Source organism: Bos mutus, chromosome 8 (assembly GCF_027580195.1).
Source record: "Bos mutus isolate GX-2022 chromosome 8, NWIPB_WYAK_1.1, whole genome shotgun sequence".
Classification (NCBI taxonomy): Eukaryota; Metazoa; Chordata; class Mammalia; order Artiodactyla; family Bovidae; genus Bos; species Bos mutus.
The window spans coordinates 58,356,809-58,371,767 of NC_091624.1; the positions used below are offsets into that span (position 1 = coordinate 58,356,809).

A 14,959-nucleotide genomic window follows, 5' to 3' on the forward strand; every position below is an offset into this window, starting at 1 on the left:
TTGTAGAAACGTCTTCCCTTCCTGTTAATCAATCAGAATGTCTAAGGGTGGAGGCAGTCTTCATTCCTTACAACATGTAGGTGCTGATCTTGCAAGTTGATAAAACCTTAACCTTTTGTTGACAAAACACTACATTTGTACCTGCAGTTGTTTGAGGACCTTCAATCAAAGCATTCATTTTCATTCTCTTAGTACTCGTGATAGTCTGCTCTTGAGGATATTTTCATATACCAGGATCAATGGGTACTAACAAGAAGTCTGCATGCCCAGTATGACTCATATGCTGAGATGTAACTCACAAGCATGAATCATTGGTAAAATAAAGCAGTTCTCTGTACCTCCACTTCTTTTACTATTTAGAAGCTTCTAAATATACAGATCATTTTCAAATCAGGCATTTCTTTTTTTGGAGGTGGTTCCTTAAAATGAACTGGCTGTTTCTTATCTAATTGATACCTTCACACTTCATTTTCCGATGGCAGTGAGAGTCTCTCCACAAATAACAGCGAGGCCTTCCACAAATAGTCCTCCCAGCTTCTCCTCTCAAGAATGGAAAGATCTGAGTAGGTTCGTGGAAATATGGTACCTGAATCACAGGAAGCTGTCTGGATACGGAAGCAGTCTGACTTTAAAAGGATCAGGACATTTCCCCGTCAGAAATCTTAGTGTAGTGGGTTTCTAAAATAGGTGGCGTGCTTGTTTTGTTGCAGTTGTGAGTATTCTGTTGAAGAAATTTTTTTTTTTTTTTTAAATACCCTATGACTACAGTTGGTTGATAATGTGATCTGATGAATTCTGGTTATCGCATGTGTGGTGTAATTGATGTGTGTATATATGTCTTATCAATACATATATATATATATACACATACATAATGCCAGTCCTTGGTGGCTCAGAGGTTAAAGTGTCTGCCTTCAATGCGGGAGACCCTGGTTCAGTCCCTAGGTGGGCAAGATTCCCTGGCGAAGGAAATGGTAACCCACTCCAGTATTCTTGCCTGGAGAATCCCATGAACAGAGAAGCCTGGTAGGCTACAGTCCATGGGGTCACAAAGAGTCGGACACGACTGAGCGACTTCACTTTCTTTCTACACATTAAAGTACAATACCAACTCCTTAATTATACCTCTAAACCATTGTGCTCCAGAAGACTCTTTCAAAGGGATCTTGCCTTGATGTTAGATTTTCACATGAAGACATTGTACAGTCATATAGATGTAGAAGATGATGTGAAATTTATGCCTTAATCATAGAACACATAGAAGAATGCTCAATGTATGTTATTTGAGCTCTTTTTATCACTTCTAGTTAAGTAGGCTTTATTGTGTTGGATACCATTCAGTTAAGAATCAACATCATAAAACATTACTGTAATAATACAAATTTTTCTCAGAGATCATAATTAGCCTATGAAATCTTCCCATGTCTCTTGGTTACTTAACATACTACCTAATACAGTGATATTAGAGTGTGCTGACCCCTGAATTCCTTAAAATGTTTAATTCCTTTCAGTTCATAACAAAAATCACTCTCACATTTGCTCCATTTCTCTACAACACACATGAGTTTTAAAGTATCACCCCTTACTTCCTCCATTAACTTCCTGAGCTCTGCCCCTCCTTGCCTTTATTAAAGCTTATTAAGGAAATAATGTTGTCTGTCTCCTTGCTTTTCCACCCAGCTGCCGCTTCGTCCCGGAGTTCTTCTCTGCTCCCTATGTAGCACTAAGTGATCCCACCCCCTTTAGCAGAACCTACAGTGGAGTATTGATAATTGCCTAGCTTGTATTAGTTGTGATGATTTGGGTATTAATCTTATTTTCCTGACTAGCTTCTAGGCTCTTTGAAAGTAAATCTTGGCATTCTTTGCAAGTTCTATCTTGGCATTTTTCATTGACCCTGGCATAGTATCTTGTACACAATAGTGTTCGTAAAAATACTTGCTTTATGAGTAAGTAAATCATTTGTAAGCATAAACAACTGAAAGCCTCCTCTTCTGCCCTGACACCACTCCACCCCCCGGCCCCCCGCCCCCCCCCCCCCCGCCCCCGGCCCCATTGTTGAAGTGATTATTCAGATCCATAGATAGCTGTTGATGCATAAGGGAATAAATACAGTGGGCTGCCAGGGAAGCAGAGAGGGTCAACCAGGCCTAGGCAGAAATTTGCAGTCCAGAAAGATACAAGGGCAGAGCTGAGGGAGAGGCAATTTAGAGAGGAGGAATGGCTGGCGTAAATGTTCAGAGAAAGGGATGTGTATGCAATGTATAAACTGGCCAGTTTAACTTGAACAGAATTCCTATAGAAGATAACTGGAGAAATAAGAACAAAATAAACAAAAGGCTTAAAATATGCTTCTGAAAGGTTTTGAATCCAGGCTAAGAAGTTTGGAAGGCAGCTATGCTAACCACTATAACACTGACGCCTTGGCCAGGCTAAGAAGTTTGAATTTTATTTTCTTCTATTTATGATAGCTACTCAATAATAATCATAATTTGTGTTTTGGTTAGAATTTTCTACAAAAGTTTCTGGTTACAGTGTGCTCTAATATTTTGTAAATATTTTAATGGTTAGTGTGCATTTTACTAGCAATTACTTGGAGGCCATGCCTTGTGATTTGTATTATTTTGTGACCCTAAAGATATAAAATATATAACTGATTGATTTATTAAAAAGCTTCTTTAGTCTATGGCAGCTGCATAAATAAAAACAAACATTTTCCAATATTGTCCAGCCTAATTTTGTTCTTGCTTCTGAGTTCATATATTTTGTAAAGCAAAATGTAGCTTACAAATGATGTGGCCCATTCTTAACTGAGAAATTGTTCACTGTTTTTTGTTTTTTTTTTTTTTACTGTGAAATTGGTCTAGTCTAGGGGACTGTTGCGCCAAAATATTAGAATTTGTTTTGCTCCTGTGTGTTACTTCACTGAATGGAAAGTCTTACTGGTTAGTTAGGGGCTCGCACAGTGGTCAGAGGGAGTCCAGGCTGCAACCTTTGCCCAGGTGATGGCGTGACATTGCAAGTCTCTTCACAGCCCTTGCTGAGTGCTCCAGGGATCTTCAGTTCCAGGGGAGCTCGTAATAAATTGAAAACTTTTACCAAAAATAGATTAATTCTTCCCTGGTTGTGTTTCCACTATCCTGTTCTTGGACGTTTTTTGCCAAACAAGTAATATTTATAGGTGAGCTGGTTGGACTCAGCCCAAGTAAGAGAGCATGTTTGAGGACTTCTGAGTACTTGAACTTGAGTTTATTTATTTCTAAATATTAGTTTGCCTTTTCCTTAAACACAAGTGTTAATAGTTAACGCTGAAAGGGACTAACTATTTGTTGTTTAGTCAAATCAAAAGATCCATTTAAGACTCCACTGGATGCAAGGCATTCAACACTGAAATAGATTACTCTGTCATTTCTTACTTTCCAAAAGAAAGGATGTTTTCATCCCTATTATTTTATGCTTTCCTATTGAGCACAGGCATGCTCTTCTGATTATTCTTTAGTTGAGGCCTTGAAATCAGCTCAATAAAATTTCTTTGTTAACATGGCTAAGATAAGATTGAGTTACAGCTCAAGGGGGCAGATACCAAGGTTTTGAACCCTTGATTTGTGTGTGCTTCCTGTGTGTCCCTGGCAGTTGGCATTCTTGCTGCTTTGCCTGTTGTTGTTTCACACGCACGTGCCTTATTTTCTTAGTTGATTGCCGATTACCTCACAATGAGGAAGCGTCTTGTTGTCTCCCACAGCATGCCAGGAATGTTATAGGAGCTTTTGTACCCTGAACAAATTACTCTGGCTAGTGGGTTCTGGTATCCCTTTACTATTGGCTTATGATTTCTGTGAAATCCAGGTATTCTTACAGCAGTTTTAAAGTATTGGCAGGCCTTTGCTCACGTTGCCAATCCCAGGAAGAGAAAAGAATCTGATGAGTCCTCATGCAGTGAACTCAAGATAGTTATGAGTAGAACTCAGCCATGTGCTGATGTTGGGTAGACATGGCCCTCTTCTGTTCTAGTTTCTACTGTTAGACTCGAAAGTCCTGATGACCAGGGCTCTCTTGGCACCTAGGCTGCAGCTGCCTTTGACCAGCCAGCCAGAAAGTTTCCAGGGTGGAGAGATTGAGGGGACATGTTACTGTAGAACCTCTTGTCCTCCCAGAACCTTTCTAAGAAAGGGCATGTCATAGGGAAAGGACCTGGTTAAACACATTTACAGCTTTCTGAATTTTCTCTAATCCCTGAGAAATCTAAGCTTCCAGAAGCTATTTTTCAAAAGAAAAATGTAGCCAAGATTCTGGAAGATTTGCCAACTTGTTTCTGCCTGCCTTTGATCAGTTGAACAAGAAATTACTGTACTACATTTTTCAACATGGGGGAATTTTCTAAGAGACTGATTTCAATTTAATATTTGTCATCTCTATGATAAGAACATGATAAAGGCAGACCTTAATCAGTATATTTCGGTATCTATCCCTCTGAAGAGTTGTCAGTCAGTGTTCTTTGCTTGCAAGCAACAGAAGCCAACACCAGCATTTAATTAATTTAAGTAGAAAAAGAATTGATGGGCCTATGAGGTCACTCAGAGAATTGAAGAGAAGCAAAAGGACCAACTCCTGGAAACCAGGACAGGTCTGTGGAACTCATGGGAGAAGCATGAACTCTGACCATTTTCAGTCTTTGTCACCCCACTCAGGATTCAAATTCCTGGGAAAACTTGCTGGATTCATCCAGCCAGGCTTCTGTGCTAGCTGTCTGGACTAGGCTGGGCAATTTGATTGACAGTCCCTGAGGGAAATCTGGGTACAGTTAGTAGAAGAGGAATGATGCTGGCACAAATCACAGTTAACCACTGCAAAAATCATGCCACCAATTTAAAAAATACAGTGACACACGGATTCTCCATCAGTGCAGGCTCTCCAGTTGCGCTCCACATTTACTAAGCCTGTTGTAGGATGTGGGGGAAGTAGAGGAGTTAGCGGCATAGCAACACTTATAAGTGAGTAACTGAGCTTGGGCCCACACACTGAATAACTGCATAACCTTGGGATTGTCACATTTCCTCCCTACACATGAATTTCTTTACTCTCTTTAGCCTGAATGTCCTCATCTGTGTTATGGTACAGATGATAATAGGATTATATGAAGGGCTTAATAGATAATCTATGTGAAAGTGTCTTGCAAATGATAAAAAGAATAGTTTGTCAACTATTATAAGATGAATTGGTTATCATGGAGAGAATGAATGCTACTCATCTTCCATCTTTATTAAGACTAAAGCAAACTGAAAATAATTTAAACAGTACAACCAGATTTAGGAGGTATCTAAAGAAAACTTTCCTCAGAGTGACAGTCATTGAAATGGGATACCAAGGGAGGTACAGAAATCTCCTTATCTGGATGTGTTCAAAAATAGAATGTATTTTTAACATGTGAAATACTTTAAGGCAATTTTGCTGAAATAAGACCAGGGATGGACTAGACAACCTCTCAAATGCTTTCCAACACAATTTTTTTTTTTTTTCCTATGCTGATTCTCTGATTCCAGGACTTTAGCAAAGAGATGAACTGTTGTTAAAGTTACTTTATTATAATTTAAAGCTCCTACCTTTTTTGGACATTGTCCATTCCAAAGTACTATGAAAATTTAAGGGAACAAAAAAAGACAATTAAAAACAGATTTGTTTTGATAGTGGTCTGTAGTGAAATGGAGATTTTTCTTTCTTTGAATCTCAGTCCTGTGCTGCTGCTGCTGCCAAGTCACTTCAGTCATGTCTGACTCTGTGCAACCCAATAGATGGCAGCCCACCAGGGTCCTCTGTCCCTGGGATTCTCCAGGAAAGGATACTGGAGTGGGTTGCCATTTCCTTCTCCAGTGCATGCATGCGTGCTAAGTCACTTCAGTTGTGTCCGACTCTGTGCGACCCTAATGGACAGCAGCCCACCAGGCTCCTCTGTCCACATGATTCTCTAGACAAGAATACTGGAGGGGGTCGCCATTTCCTTCTCCACTCAGTCCCATAAGTGATTATAATATTTGTATCTATCTAAGTTTTTTTTTAACAGTGTTCAAAGTTCAAAATCACATGCAGGTTTTGTGGGTATTAGTAGTGATAGTTATTTTAATTGGGTCGTTGGCTACTGGCCACCAAAGACAGCCTGTAATTTTTCACAGGGCAACTGTCAACTCCTGCATCTACAAATTTTTGAGAGTTTTCTTTCTGATAAAGAGTGTAAAGGAATCTGGAGACTTTTCATGGCCAACTTGATCTGTCAACCACATTTTTTTTCTGAGGCTCATTTACCACTTTTTCATTTCTCTCTAAGGACTCATGTTGGGGAGTTGATCAACATGGATTCTCTACTACCTATATCTGCTTTCAAAATCCCTTTGTATACCTTCACTTTTAATATCTTGCAAATACGTCCTAGCCAAATTTTTTCCTCACTCTGTCCTTGTTCCACTGTAGTTCCTTATTCATTTTACACCCATGGCAGTCATATAAAAATAGAAAATGAATATGAGATTTTGTAATTCCCCCTTCCTTGGCCAAAATTAATCCGTAATCCCAAGGCATGCCATATCATTTATGCAGGATGAGTTATCTTGAGCTCATGTTCATCAGAGGAGAACTCTGAAGCAAAGAAAGACTTGAGCAATAGACTGAGGCTGATTTCTTTTCTTATTTTGGTAATTTTTGTATACAGAAAGGTGCACACATCATTCGTGTTGTTCATGTGTTTTTTCCATATGAACACATTTGCATACAGATCTGTTCATCCAGATTAACATGACCAGAAATTCAGAAGCCTCCTCAGGCTTTCTTCAAAATATGCCCAACCCCCAAGGGGGACTACTATTCTGCCTTCTAATAACATAGATTAGTTTTGTTAGTTTTTGAACTTTATATGAATGGAAGCATACAGTATAGACTCCTTTGTGTCTGGTTTGTTTAACCCAACATTACATTTGTGGAATTCTCATTGGTGTTTAATAGCAATGCCCCATAGAACTTTATGAAAGTGGTTTATGTCTGTGCTGTACAGTATGGTAGCTGTTAGCCACATGTGACTTTTGAGCCCGTGAAACGTGGCCAGTGTGACTTAGGTACTAAATTTTTACTTCACTTAATCTTTTAAATTTATTTTTACACATGACTAATGGCTACTGTATCAGATAGTACAGTTGTATAATATTCCATTTTATGAATATACTACAGTTGCTTACATATCCTATCATAGAAATTTGTTGGAGTTTCTCGTTATTATAAATAATGCCATTATAAACATTCCTGTACCTGTCTTTTGGTGAACATAAGCATGTGTTTCTTATCTGTGAGAGTTCTCTTTGCCCTGTATCCTTGGCAACACTTGGTATTACTATTCTGGTGACTGTATAGTGGTGTCACATTGTTGTATTTCTTTGATAAGTAGACATGTTGAGCAACTTTTTTATATATTTATCAGCCATTTGGTTATCTTTTTAAAAATACTTTATACCTTTTTCTTTCCTATTGGACTGTCTGATTTCTTATTTTGTAGGAGTTCTCCATACATTAAGGAATCTCAGTTGAGTAAATGTATTTCAAATATTGTCACTACCTTGTGGCTTTTTATTTTCTTCATAGTTCTTTAAGTGAAAAGAAGTTCTTAACTGTAATATAGTCCAGTTTATTATATATATATATTTTTTTTACCCTTTTGACTTGTGTTTTTGTATCCTTTTGAAGTAATCTTTGCCTATTTTAAGGTTGTGTAGATAATCTGCAGATTTTTCTTCTAAATTCTTAGTTGTTTCGCTTTTTACATCCGGATCTAAAAATCTATTTCAGATGGATTGTATTATATGGTGTGAGGTGGAGTTGGGGATCAGGTTTTATTTTTTTCATATGGATATATAATTAGTTCACTTATTGAAAAGACCATCCTTTGCCCAGTGCAATGCAGTGTCTGTCATCTTTTACTTTGTCATTCAACAAATATTTAGTAAAATTTCCTGTCTGAAAATCAACATAAACCAATTTGGCTGTTTTTAAAAAGGAAAAAAGCAAGTGCTCTAAGGAACATGACCAACTTGTCCAAACACATGCAAGAACTCTGTTTAAGCAGTCTCCTCTAAATCCCTTTCAGCTGCTCAGACCTTGGATGTCCGGGGACTGATAGCCACCATATAAAATACATGTGGCATAGTTTAACACATTTTAGTAGGAAGTTGTGAATCCGGTCATTAGGCTGTTCTTAGTTAACTACTGGCAAAGCATCACATAAATATTTTCCTTGTTCTTTTAAACCAAGTAATGCATGACTTTCCCCTTTAATTTTAAAACAATGCATCTATTTCCAATTAGAGAGTCAGAATCTGTTTGTTGGAACCAAAGAAAGTGAATGCCTAATGGAGTTTGAAGTGATCTAGTCAGAGTATGGGGCTGCCCTGTAGCTCAGATAGTAAAGAAGCCACCTGCAATGCAGGAAACCTGGGTTCGATCCCTTGGTCAGGAAGACTCCCTAGAGAAGGGAATGACAACCCACTCCAGTATTCTGGCCTGGAGAATCCCATGGGCAGAGGAGCCTGGCAGGCTATAGCCCTTGGGATCTCAGAGTCAGATACGACTGAGCGAGTAAACACGAGCGTGAGTGAGAAATGCTAGCGTTTTTCCTCTTCATTCTCGTACCACTAAAGAAATAATTTCAGCTCTGAACTTACTTTTTGCTGTTGTTGACGTTTAAGGTGAGACTTGCTTAGGATTTAGCAAAAAAGGCAGCATGGTCACATATATCAAAGGCTGAAATCTTGTTTCTGGTACTCTATTCTTCTTTGTATTGTTTACCATAAATCACTTATACTACATAGTTGTGCTTTTAAATAGCACATTGTCATTCTCCTGTAATTTTCATGAATATATGCATGTATCCAAACATGAATATCCTCAAGGAAATGTACCCTAAGGAAATAATGACAAGTTTCGTGTCACATTATATGTGACACTTTGCTTTCAAAGGATAAAAAAGAAATGCTCCATTTAAAGCTATGATCACTAGTTTTGACTGATTCATTGTAAACCTATACTTCGAACACATTTATTTTCCTGATTTTATGTTGTCACTGCCACTACTTTGTAAGATGATTACGCAGTTTTCTTACAGTCTTGTGATAGTTGTTAAAAATGTAAAATAACTTAGAAAGGACTGGCGTTAACGGCATATATCAAGAAACTTGACACCATGACTTTGTCAAGATGTGTATGATTATAGACTGGTTGGTGGGTTATCTGCTTCGTTCAATGTACACACATCCTCTGTGGTAAAAAGTATAATGGTTCTGAGCAAAAAAGAAGGCTGTGCCAACTGTAGTAGGCACGAGTCTGTCTGGGAGGTGGTGAACAGTCCTTGAAGTCATTGGTTCTATGGTAGGAGTTTGGCTGTTCAGGTCATCGTTTTCCTCATGTGTATCGAAGGCATTTCATGGGGTCGCAAAGAGTCGGACACGACTGAGCGACTGATCTGATCTGATCTGATCTGATCGAAGGCATTAGCCCTATCTTCACTCTCAGGCTATACTCATGGCAAAGGCATCAGTGTGTCACTATTTGGTTATATTACACTGCAGCCAAACTCTCACTAAAGTTGGGTATTACAATATTTGTAAATTGAGTTGTCCTTCACTTGACCTTCATCTTTTATTCCATATTGTAATGGAAAATGTAGTGTTAACAGTGGTTGTCAGAGTTTTAGGAATTTTGGCTTTAGCAAAGCTGAGTGCAGTGTTGGTGTGCTATTTAGCCAAGAATTTGATATTGACATAAAATGGCCAATACCGTATACTTTGCTGATGGCCTGTGTAGATATCATGTGATGTGTGCCCATCTTTGGGGGAGAAGGGTGGCCTGAAGGAAGAGTTCTTTTTCTTTGAACAGTGACACTTTTTGAGATGCCTTCTAATTTGCATATAGGTGCCATATAGTCCAATAGCAGCTTTGGGTCATCCTAACTGAATATGAGGTTGGAAATGACAATTTTATATTCTTGTAACAGTGCTTCTCAAATGTCAATGTATGTGAACCAAGTGGAGATCTAGCTAAAATGTGGATGGTATTTCAGTGTATCTGGGAAGATTCAAGATTCTACTTCCTCACAAGCTCCCAGGTGATACTGAAGTTGCCTAAAGTAGAGTTATCTTTGAAATAACTGACAACCACCAGAGGCAGTGTGAAATTATCAGTGGGCTTCTTTGAGTAAAGATCCCAGAACTGATACATCCATAGGATTTCAGTTAAGGACATTCAGCAGATTACAGACTTTCTAAGCTATGCCTTCCTTATCTGAAGAGTGAGAATGATAATGTTACCCACTTCCTATAGTCGATGTGGGCATTACTAAGAGAATATAGATACAAAACTTTTAGGATAGTAACATCAGTATAGTAAGTGTTCACTGGATAGTTGGTGTCAAATTGTTCCCAGAAAGTTTTGGGACAGGGAAAACATATGGGCCCTTGGATAAAGCGCAGAATGTGTGAGGAGAAACTGCTAATGTTTGAAAATGTTGAAGAGGCTATGACACAACAATGAAATGTGAGTTCCCCATTATCAAATGTACCAGTGGTCTCCAGTAGTGGCCTGGCCTCTGGTAAAACCTAGGACAGCTGGTCTAGAGTATAAGTAACAGCGGGGACTCAGAAGAGGTTCATGGTTGATGTTGCTGCTGGGGTCAAGGGACACTGACGCTTTCCTGGTGGTCAAGGTATCTCATCCTGACTCCAGGGTGTTTGCAAGTAAGAGGGGGCAGCTAGTCCAGTGAAGAAAGTGGAAGAGGGTGTGCAGGAAAGAAAAGGGAGAGAAATAACCTTTGCCCAGCAAAGCCAACCAACCAGCCAAACAAATAGACTTGAGCACCGCGTCTGAGCACACATGCTCAGAAGTGTGAGATGTAGGTAGTATTCTAATTTCACTAATAAAAAAAGTGTTTAAAATGTATATCTCCAATCTCCATTTGTAAGTTTATGGGGCTGGATTTTAAAACTAGAGTTGGGCTTAATAATTTCCAAAAGGCAGCACTGTGCTTGACTCCATGCACACCTTTGGTACCAGGACACACACATACAAATTTCTTATGAGAGAGCAAGTGAAGTTCTCTGCAGCCACTGCAGCTGTCCATCTACCATGCCCCTCATGGCCGGAGAAAAGACTGCACTGCTCACTGCCGTGTCTCAGAACCTAGCACTCTGCCTGATACACATTCAGGAGCAGTAAATGTCCAAGCAGAATGAAGGAACCAAATCTAATCGAACAAAGCTGGTTGTGTGATTGTGAGCCTTTAAGCTCTTCATTCTTATAATCATCCATCTGACTGCTGCTTCCTGACTATAACTCATGGGGGCTTCCCTGGTGGCTTAGATGGAGTAGGAAATGGCAACCCACTCCAGTATTCTTGCCTGGAGGATCCTATGGACAGAGGAGGTTGGTGGGCTATATAGTCCATGGGGTCGCAGAGTCGGACATGACTGAGCACACACAGATTTTCAGTTAATAGCGTGGTTATTTGCTTCACAGCTGTGCTGTGCTTAGTCGCTCAGTCGTGTCTGACTCTAGCCTGCCAGGCTTCTCTGTCCATGGGGATTCTCCAGGCAAGAATACTGGAGTGGGTTGCCATGCCCTTCTTCAGGGAACCTTCCCGACCTAGGGATTGAACCCTGGTCTTCTGAATTGCAGGCGGATCCTTTACCATCTAAGCCACCAGGTAAGCCCATTTAACAGCTAGTTAATTTTAAAGAACTAAGTGTTTTTCATTTCCTTAGGGCTGAAGGAAATATGAGACATGTATTTTGCTTCAGGGACTTGGAGTCTCATTAGAAAGAGAGAGATAAGATACCCAACAAATTTTTAAATTATCTAATTTTCAGTCAAGACAAGGATTTCTACATGAAAACCTATGTTTTTCTTCCTTTTGTGATTTTCCCTTCTTTTGTCCTCCTTCCTGTCTGTCTGGTGGTACATGTGGTGATATATTTGGCACTGTTGGGCGTCTGTCTGTCTTCTGACAATTGCCCAAGGAGATATCTCTTATGGGAGCCAGGGAAGGTCTCAGCTGCTGCACTTCTGGGCTGCCAGTCCATCTTGCTACATGATGTGAACTTGATCACAAATCAAGAAAGAGATTGGAATGCTTACTCAGCAGAAAAATCACTTGACTCTTAATTACAAAACACACAGTTATGTGAACAGAGCTATAATATGTGAAATTAAGAAATTTGATTGAGTGTTTTCATAAGGACCAGATTTTTCCCCCACCTCTTTTTCTAACATTGAATTTTATAAGAATGAAGATAAATGTGCTTATTATGAAATTTCACATCTGAAAGCAAAGGAAGAAAGTGAAAGTGAAAGTCACTCAGTCATGTCTGGCTCTTTGCGACTCCATGGACTATACAGTCCATGGGATTCTCCAGGCCAGAATACTGGAGTGGATAGCCTTTGCCTTCTACAGGGGATCTTCCCAACCCAGGGATCGAACCCAGGTCTCCCACATTGCAGGCGAATTCTTTACCAGCTGAACCACAAGGGAAGCCCATGAAAAGAAAGTTTAGACGACATCTGAAAGCAAAGAAAGAAAGATCGCTTGTATTACCATGTGGGAAAGTCACTGTGAATATTATGATGGGCAGACATACTAAAATTCAACTGTACACGTATAAATGTAGGATCACTATCTTTTATCCAAAACTTTGTAGTCCAGATTGTTTCTGAATTCAAAGATTTTTCTCTCTTTAGATTTTTGGAAGGTAACCTGAGAAATATGTATTTTGTAAAACCACCATCAATGTATGGAATAGGTCCCTGTAATCAAATACATTAATGTTTCAGTACCAAAGTATTTATAATTAAGGGTATAAAGACTATTAATATTCTTGGAGTAAGTCACATTTTCCTATAAATGCATCATAAAAAAATATCTTTCAGTTCTTGGAACTTTTGAGAATTCAGATTTTAGATACGGGAGTGTGGACCTGTATATAAATACTAATTGTTTTTATTGGCTGTACACCACAAATACTTTTTTTCTGACTTGCTTTCTCACTTGTGCCATATTGAACATTCTTACAGGATAAATTGTTAGAAATGGAGTTGCTGGGTCAAAATGTGTACATATTTTTAAGAGTTTTGATAAAGCTTGCTGAATTGCCATCCTGAAGTGCATACATGCTGTCACTCAGTCATGTCTGACTGTTAGTGACCCCATGGACTGTGGCCTACTAGGCTCCTCTGCCCATGGGATTTCCCAGGCATGAATGGTATTTCCCAGGCAAGGAGTGGGTTGCCATTTCCTCTTCCAGGGGATCTTCCTGACCCAGGGATTAAACCTGCATCTCTTGCATCTCCTGCATTGTCAGGTGAGTTCTTTACCAGTAGCATCACCAGCGAAGCCATCCTGAAAGATCATACCAAGTTTCAGTGTAGGGTCTGAACATGCCTGTAATTTACCACATCCTTGCAAATGCTGCATTTTATTGATGTTTTAAATCTTGCCAATCTAATAGACTAAAGCAATACTTTACCTTTTTCAGTACTAATGGTGTAGTTCTTTTGTGTGGGAGGGGGGATTATGCATGGTGGCATGCTGGACCTCAGTTCCCCAACCAGGAACTGAACCCTTATCCCCAGCTGCTTGGACCACCAAGGAAGTCCCTGTAGTTCTTTTCATAAGTGTTTGCCTGTAGACTTTCTTGTAGATTGCAGAGGTTGGGACATTTTCAAGTCATTAAACTGAGACTACCACCTCATGATGTTTTTGGAGCTGCTATATATGTCAGGTATGATCACTTGCAGTGGTTGTTTCATTTAAAAAGTGAGTGGTGATATAGAACCAGTGTCTCTGTTGGTGTCAGCAAGCTGTGTTTAATCCCTTGCTGGCTCATTCTCAAATGTGGTTCATCATAGTGTCCCCTTGGTTCTTTTAACCTGGACAAGTACGGTTGTGCCAACTGTGAGGACTCTTTCAGGGATCATTTGCACAGAAATTTCCTGAATACAGAAGAGGTATTGAATGGCATTCACACCTGAAGTGTTTGGTTTGAAATCTCTTTAAGCGTATCATCAACTTTTAGGTAAGAATGAGTAAGACTGTGCCCTCAAGCCCTGTGCACTTACTCATTTGGTTTTCTGACAGCTGTAAGATAGTACAGCCACACTTACTCTAAAAGAGGAGTTTTGAAGTTTTATCCTTTCATTCTGTAGGGTCTGAAAAGATTTCCCCTAAATCTGAGACAGTGGTTCTTAGATGTTGGTAACCAGGTCTGGAATCACCTGGGGAGTTTAATTACCATGCAGGTACCTGAGGTCAAGCACTAGAGATTGAACCCTGCAGGTCTTAGACTGCCTTGAGAAAAATAGCTCAGTTCTGAGTTTAATCAGGTTATAACAACAATGGTAGTAATCACAGAAGTGATTTTATACTTTTAATTGAGGTATTGTTATTATAATGGTAGTAAAGATCATAAAAATTCTTAATGGCACTCTTAGGAATATCTTAGATGTATGTGATAACTCAGTATTAGTCAAAGTCTCATATAAATGAATGAGGCAGTTTTGGATTCACCGTCCTTAATATCTGGTGGAGTTTTATTTCTTGGTAATAGAAAATAAGTACTTGAAATAAGGACCATTCTTAACTTTTAAACACAGACAAAACAAACACATGCAGCAGTTTTTTATGATAAAGAAATTTTTGTGAAGTGTTTAGTTTTCTAAGCTGAGCAATAGGATACTAGAAGCAAACTAGAAATTTTCCTGTTGACGTGATCTGACTCTTCTGTAATTAAGTTTACATTTCATTTCCTTACAGTTTGTGTATGTATAACTTTCTTAATTTTTCTATTTTGAAATGAGCCTGTGTGGAATCTAGCGGCTTCCTTGGGGATCTTGTTGCAAGCATGTTTGTGAACAATAGATAAATCATTTGTATCATTTTCCA

The 14,959-nt window shown here is 39.1% G+C and overlaps 1 protein-coding gene across 2 annotated transcripts in view; it reads left to right on the forward strand.

Moving 5' to 3' along the window:
- The window catches only part of LOC102287414 (guanine nucleotide-binding protein G(q) subunit alpha), a 316,088-nt gene that overhangs the window by 106,659 nt on the left and 194,470 nt on the right, over positions 1-14,959 (forward strand). The gene's annotated exons all lie outside the window — the stretch shown is intronic.